Source organism: Puntigrus tetrazona, chromosome 8 (genome assembly GCF_018831695.1).
Source record: "Puntigrus tetrazona isolate hp1 chromosome 8, ASM1883169v1, whole genome shotgun sequence".
Taxonomy (NCBI): domain Eukaryota; kingdom Metazoa; phylum Chordata; class Actinopteri; order Cypriniformes; family Cyprinidae; genus Puntigrus; species Puntigrus tetrazona.
Window position 1 is genome coordinate 4,334,457 of NC_056706.1, and position 7,705 is coordinate 4,342,161.

Genomic DNA, 7,705 nt, shown 5'->3' on the forward strand with positions numbered 1-7,705 from the left:
ATAGTTCTGTGTAATATTGTTCATTCTATTCTATCTCTTTTGGTTTATCATTTTATCTGTCATCTATCATTTTGTTCTGTACTGTATATTTATTAATCAGAAGAAACTTTACGATGTATCACACACACACACACACACACAAGGCCAAAAGTATTCGCTCACCCATCCAAATAATCAGAATCGGTCTAAAATCAAGCAACTGGGCATGCAGACTGTTTTTACAACCATTTGTGAAAGAAAGGGTTGCTCTCAGGAGCTCAGTGAATTCCAGCGTGGAACTGGGATAGGATGCCACCTTTGCAACAAATCCAGTCGTGACATTTCCTCACTCCTAAATATTCCACAGTCAACTGTCAGCGCTATTATAAGAATGTGGAAGCATTTGGCAGCGACAGCCACGACGTGATAGGCCACGTAAACTGACAGAGCAGGGTCAGCAAATGCTACAGATCTCCAAACGTCATGTGGCCTTCAGATTAGCTCAAGAACAGTGCATGGAGAGCTTCATGGAATGGGTTTCCATGGCCGAGCAGCTGTATCCAAGCCATACATCAAGTGCAAAGCGTCAGCTGCAGTGGTGTAAGCCACGACGCCACTGGACTCTAGAGCAGTGGAGACACGTTCTTTGGAGTGAAAAATCAGGTATCTCCATCTGGCAATCTGATTTGCAAGTCTAGGTTTGGCGGTTGGCAGGAGAACGGTACTTGTCTGACTGGGTTGTTTTTCAGGAGCTGGGCTTAACTTCCAGTGAAAGGAACTCTGAGAGACATTATGGACAATTCCATGCTCCCAACTTTGTGGGAATAGTTTGGAGCTGGCCCCTTTCTCTTCCATCGTTACTGTGCACAAAGCAAGGTCCATAAATAGGTGGATGACAGAGTCTGGTGTAGATGAACTTGATTGGCCGGATGAGTCCTGATCACAACCCGATACAACACTTTTGGGATGAATTTGAGAGCCAGACCTTTTCGTCCAACATCAGTGTGTGACCTCACAAATGCGCTTCTGGAAGAATGGTCAAAAGTTCCCATAAACACACTCCTAAACCATGTGGAAAGCCTTCCCAGAAGAGTTGAAGCTGATATAGCTTCAAAGGTTGGACCGACGTCATATTGAACCCTATGGATTAGGAATGAGATGTCATATGCGAGTCAAAGCAGGTGAGCGAATACTTTTGGCAATATAGTGTGTATACACGCACACATTTAACAGTTAGATGTATTATTAGTTATTTTGTAAGCTAATCGAAATACCCAACTGCAGTTTGATTGAGATCAAAAATGGTTGTTGAAAAAAATTAATTCTGAGTTATCTGATTTTGCAAATGAACTCTTCGCATCTATCTGTTTATACATACATGCACATGTAAAAGTTTTGGTATATTTACGGAAGTAAATTTACTAAATGTCTTCATGGAAAGGAATTCCTACAGTAGACATATCAAAACCCTTTTTTATTAATGTCATACATTGCTAAGGACTTCATTCGGACAACTTCAAAGTTGATTTTCTTAACATTTAGATTTTTTTTTTTTTTTTTTGCCACCTTCAGATTGCACATTTTCAAATATTTGTACCTCAGCCAAATATTATCCTAGTCCAACACGCTTATTTATTTAGCTTTCAGATTATGTATAAATCTCAGTTCATATACTGGGCCCCTAAGTATGGAATAGATCACTGAATGTTTATTGCTAAATACAAAATAATTGCATTATCAAGGCAGAATCTAAAGAACAGTACGTGATCGAGTGATGAGATGAAGATGCCTATAAATAATCCCTCTTTTTTTCTCAACCTCAAAAATTGGATGAAATAAAACGTCTTTCTGGTGGGGGAATGTGAAAATTAACCAAAAACAAATCCCTGAGGGACTCGATTTTGTATGTCATGCCTCCTCTGGGACGGCAGCCCTCGGGGAGAAGAGAATAGATCTTAATTAAAGCCAGGCTAAGACTCAGGCGCGGTAGGACCCACACAACACGCTGATTAACCAAACCCCACAATGCTCCTCAAACTGACTTTCATTTCTCCCGAAATGCAAACAGAAAAAATGATGAAAGCGTCAGGCTTCTTTTAACGTGTTGACGATGTCTGCGCCGTAAGCTACAGAGAGACAGAAGAGGAAAGAACTGTTGATATTGCGAAGAGATGCAGACGAGGCGAACCTGGAATAACCTTCTGAAGATAAAGCGTGTTTTGCAAAGTTTGTCAGGTAGAACTTTTAGTTCATGAACTGTGGTTATGTTCAGGATGACAGCATACGTCTCCCTCTAATTCTGCAGTATGCATTCAGTGTGACCTACTAGAAGCAACCATCCACAATACCTTTTGTGAGTTTTGCATGAGTTAAATGTTTTTTATTTATTTTTACCATGTGTCCTGCATGCATAGTATCCATTTAGCAGCATGCTGGAATTTCAAAGAATGGACAAACCAAGCTACCTGATCTCCTCATTGTGTGTAAAGATCATATCCACGCCAAACGCTTGCATGTCAGTACCACGAGTTATCGTTTTTATTTGGCGTGCTATTTATACGCCTTTTCATAAAACCGGGCTGAACCAAGACACCGTGAATGCAATAGAGTTGCAGTCAAATAAAAGCGCGGTACCCAAACGATTCTTCTTTGTAAATTTCAAATAACAAAAGCAGAGTGTGCAGAATAAATGATATTGGAGAGCATAAGGCCGTGTTTTATTGTCCTGGTGCCTTGGGCGCAGCTGCAGATGGCACATAAGAGACCTGAGCTTCGGGTCGCTGATTTTTATTGCGCTGAATGGACTTTAGTAGCTTCACGGTGCAGTTTTGCTTTAATTGCACCTCACCCAAGGTCCCACCGATGAAGATCTTCAGTAAGGCTCATTAACTCCCAATTAACAGTCTGTTTACACCACCACCTGTAAGCGCTCGGTTTATGTCTGTTCAACATGGATCCACGGCTCAAGCAACCATAATCCTGTAGATTAAATGAAGGCGCTCCAGGGTGGAACTAAAAACAAAATGCATTATGGTCTACTCGTATCAGGGGACCGGATACATGACTCCTCTGTTTGGTTTGTTGAACTGCTGATGTTTAGCTTTTAGGAACTGCTGTCAAAGCTGCAAACACAGCTCACTATCCTTGTGTACAGGATGATCTGATAATTAGGTCGTTCTTAGGAAACGGTGTCATATTCGAATAGAAATATTTTTTATTGTTGAATTTTAATCTTCCACATCATTAATATTAAAGGTCAAAAGGCATCCAAATTGCATGCAGTGCCTAATTTCTCCATCACTCCAGCTGATTTTTAATATTCAAGAAAAAAAGAAGCTTACTGTATTTTTTTATTGCTGTTAGCGCAGCCCTAAACCGCCACATTATATTAAAGTAAGTTCACTCAATACGTGCCAATTAACCTTAAACATTGTATCAAAGGCAGGGTTGATCCGAAGCAAAAAGGGAAAATGCATGAACCCATTTCAATAAAACAGAAACTGAATAGAACACGTTCAGTATACATCTAAAAAAAACTGCTCTGGAAGCACTAGTGATTCATTTGTAAACATAATTTTGCATTACACTCTTAAAAGTCCTCAAAAAAGGGACTCATTCTCAAAGTTGGGATATTTAAACTTCTACCGAGAGACAGAAGTGGAAAGAGCTGTTGAGATAAAAACGAGGCGAACCTGGAATAACCTTCTAAAGATAAAGCGAGATAAAGTTTAGCAAGTAGAACTTTTAGTTCACGAACTGTGGTTGTGTTCGGCATGCTTCTTTTTGTATTTATGCACTATGTTTTCGGTATGACCCAGTAGAAACCACTCAGAAACTGCATAGCAACTCCCTGGAAACCACACTAGCGCTGCAACATGTCTGACTTGTACATTACATCATTTCAGTAACCCGTTAATAATATCCATAGTCCGTCATGAGGACGCATATAGTACCATTTCTTGAAAATGACAAAATCACCGCATCAATTTAAAATCTGATGAGATAGTTCGTTCTCTAATAATTAATCTGTCGTTTCATGCAGGTCTTTGAAAGGCGGAGACAGCGCGGTTAATTAGTGTCTGAATAACGGATTCATAAGAGGTAAAATACCAGTGATATTATTTCTGTGCTACTTATGCAATGACCTTTTCCTCTGTGTAACAAAATGAGAGTGGAGTGCAAAGGGGAAGAAAAGGAGGCTGCTTTAAGAGAAAAGAAAGAAAATCTCGTTGAAAAATTAATAATCACTCAGAATAGAAGCTTGCATGTGTGTCATTGTGCAAAGCCAGACTTTAGATGCCTTTCAAAGGCAATGTGAAGCAGAGTCCTGCAGTGATCCTGGTTTCTCTCTCTCGTGGCTTCGGTTCGGTTATCCTCGCTCTGGCGCTTCTGTGTCCTTTAGCATATACTGAATTACAATGACCTATTTTGTCAATGTCGAGCCCTAACGAGGCAGGGAGAACAGGCGGTCTGCGGCGCTATGGCAGTCATTAGAAGCCATGACTGCAGCGAGGTCTCATAAACGCACCTAACATCTTTACATAAATAAGTGCAATCAGTCTACTGCGAGAAAGAGACGAGACGCTGAAAATGTCATTTCAATATGCACAGATGTAATATGCGTGTTGGACTCGGCGGAGGTTTTTATTGGGTTGTTAACTTTATTATTGTGGTTATTTGCTTTGCGAGCATGGGATAGATTTCAATTTTACATTTTTGCTCACTTATGAAGTTAGTCGAGGTTCTTAGTGTTTTGCTATGCAGTTGCTATAGTGTACTGGTTGCTAAGACATGAAGTGCAAATGTGTGTGGTGTTTGCCTGTGAAAAACTCACTAGCACAATCGCAGTGAATTGTGGGTGGTTGCTAGGGTGTTGCTAAGGTGATAGTCTGTTGATATGTAAATGCTATATTGTTCTGAGCGGTTGCTAGGGTTACTGAAATGATGGTAGCTTGTTGTAAGCAGTTACCTAGGCGTTGCTATGCAGTTGCTAAGACGTTTCGGTACAGTTGCACGATGGTAATGTGTTGTGCGTGGTTTCCGGGTCATTGCTATGCTGTTGCAAAGTTTTTTTGAGCAGTTTGCCGAAGGTAATGTGTTGTGGGTGGTTTCCAGGGTGTTGCTATGCAGTTGCAAAGGCGCTTGAGCAGTTGCCCAATGGTAGTGCGTTGTGGGTGGGTGCCAGGGCGTTGTTATGCAGTTGCTAAGGTGTTTGCACAACAAAAGTGTGTTATGGGTGGGTGCCAGCCAGGGCATTGCTATGTAGTTGTTCTATTACAAAGGTGTTGTGAGCAGTTTCTAGTGTATTGTATTGTTGTGCAGTTGCCATAATGTCTTTACTGGTTGCTAGGGCATAAAAGACAAATATCAATGGCAATTTTCTGTACAAAGCTTTCCAGCACAATGATAGTATATTATAGGTGGTAACCTGGATGTTGCTATGCAGTTGCTAAAGTGTTTTGAGTGTTGCTATGCGGATGCAATGGTGTTCTGAGTTGCTAGGGCATAAAGGACAAACATTAGTGTTGTTCATTTTTGCAAATCTTACCAGTACAAAGCTAGTGTGTTGTAGGTAGTTCCCAAGGTGTTGCTAAGGTGTTCTAAACTACTATGTACTTACATTTGTACGTACATGTTTTTACATTACTTATATTTTTAAAAATATCTATATGTAATTACATCTGTGATACATTTTTGTGCTTACATTTAGAAATACACCATTGACCCTTACACCTTAACCCACCCTCAACCTACCCATACCACCAAACCTGTCTCTAACCTTACCCGTATCCACCTCAATAGCAACAAAAGTGTTTTTCGGTACAATATGAACACAATAAGTATATTGTACTTATATTTTTTGTGTAAGTACATAGTAGTTAAGGCCACCTAATATAAAGTGTGACCACTACATTTTCTAAACATCACAGAAAGAGTCTAATAATAGGTGTTTGAACATTCAGATTTGTTCTGTCATGACAGAACGGACACCCTCGGTTCACACTGGTCCCCGATGGCTTTCACTGTGAGTCAGACGCGTGGCTGTACTGTGTGTAGGACTGCCTCATCCTTTCACTCACTTCATGATTCAGCACTCCAGCCCTACATCTGCTCCAACTACATCCCCGTAAAATCGCACAACACAACAGCGCTCAATAAAGAAAAGTAATAGCACTGAAAGGTTACTTGGCTGAAACACAGCACAATCCTCATGAAAGAGCATGTGTAGGACAGACTTGTCTTTGATCGGGGTGTTTACAAAGGAAGCTCACTTGGCTGTGTGTGTATCAGCGGGCCTCTGAAGTCACAGGCCTGTCCCACGGACCGGCCCTGCGGGAATTAATATTTGCCTGCTTAATCCCTCTTAATCCCAGATTTCAAAGGATGTGATTGTTTTTCATTGAGCGTGGCAAAGCTGAAAGATAGCCACAGGTTTCTCTTTGAGAGAACATTAATGACAGTTAAAATAGGATGCACAGTTTTTATTTAATACTTTATCTGCTTTGTATGACACAACATATAGGGCAATCTGTTAATATTATAAAACAGCAATTTTATTGTATGTTATATATATATATATATATATATATATATATATATATATATATATATATATATATATATATATATATATTTTAATATATATATATAAATATTATATATATATATATATATATATATATATATATATATATATATATATATATATACTGTATATATATATATAATTTTTTTATTATATAAATTGTATTTTAATTTATATATATATATATATATATATTTTAAAATAAAATTTTGGGAAATGCTAAGTGCAAAAACATTAAATAAAAATTATTTTTTCATTAAATAAAATTTATTTTTGGGGGAAATGCTAAGTGCAAAGAAAAGAAAAGAAAATTATATGTATATATATATATATACACACACACACACACACACACACACATATATATATATATTATATAAATAACATGAGAAAAATGTATCTATCTACACTGTCTGTGTGTTTTGCATCTGTGAAATGCTCCTGATTGCCACTGAAAATCGCTTAGCTGCATGCTGGAGTTTGTAAAAGCAAACAATCAAAAATTGTGTGCAGTCAATTATTTTTTAACAGCTATAAAAATTGTCCCACCGCTCAAATAAGGATCATATATCAAGTAACAATTGCTTCTATCATGAAAAAAGTTTTACTAAAGCTGCAAGTTTTTTCTTGAAACTCTCTAGAACGCCTTGCTTCATAGACTGAGAAATGAGTCCAGTGATTTTCTGTGGTAATCGACAGCTTGTCACAGATACTGTCGATAGATCTTACATGCCGTGTATTGAACCTGCAAGATTGCTTTTATGTAGAGGTTTCAAGAGTGTATTTTTATATCTTTTGCATATCAAAGTATGTGATGCCGAAATACAGCAAACCTGTAAATAAATAAGTGTTCTGTTGCCTAGCACTTTGAGGTTTTGTCTGAGGGCTCGATTTGTATCCTTGGCTTCCTATTAAGCTGCCAGTACAAACACGAATGTCACTTTGGTATGAACGCTTCTGCAAAGAACATAAATGTGAATTCAGAAGCATCTCGCTAGTGTTGTGAAATTTCTTTTCATAGACTGACAATTTATGACGGCGCGTGCAATGTGTGAAAAACAGGCTGATTAAAAATAGAAAGAAAACGAAGGCCTTAATGATCACGGGAAGGTCACAGATTTTTTTTTTTCCTTCTTTAAT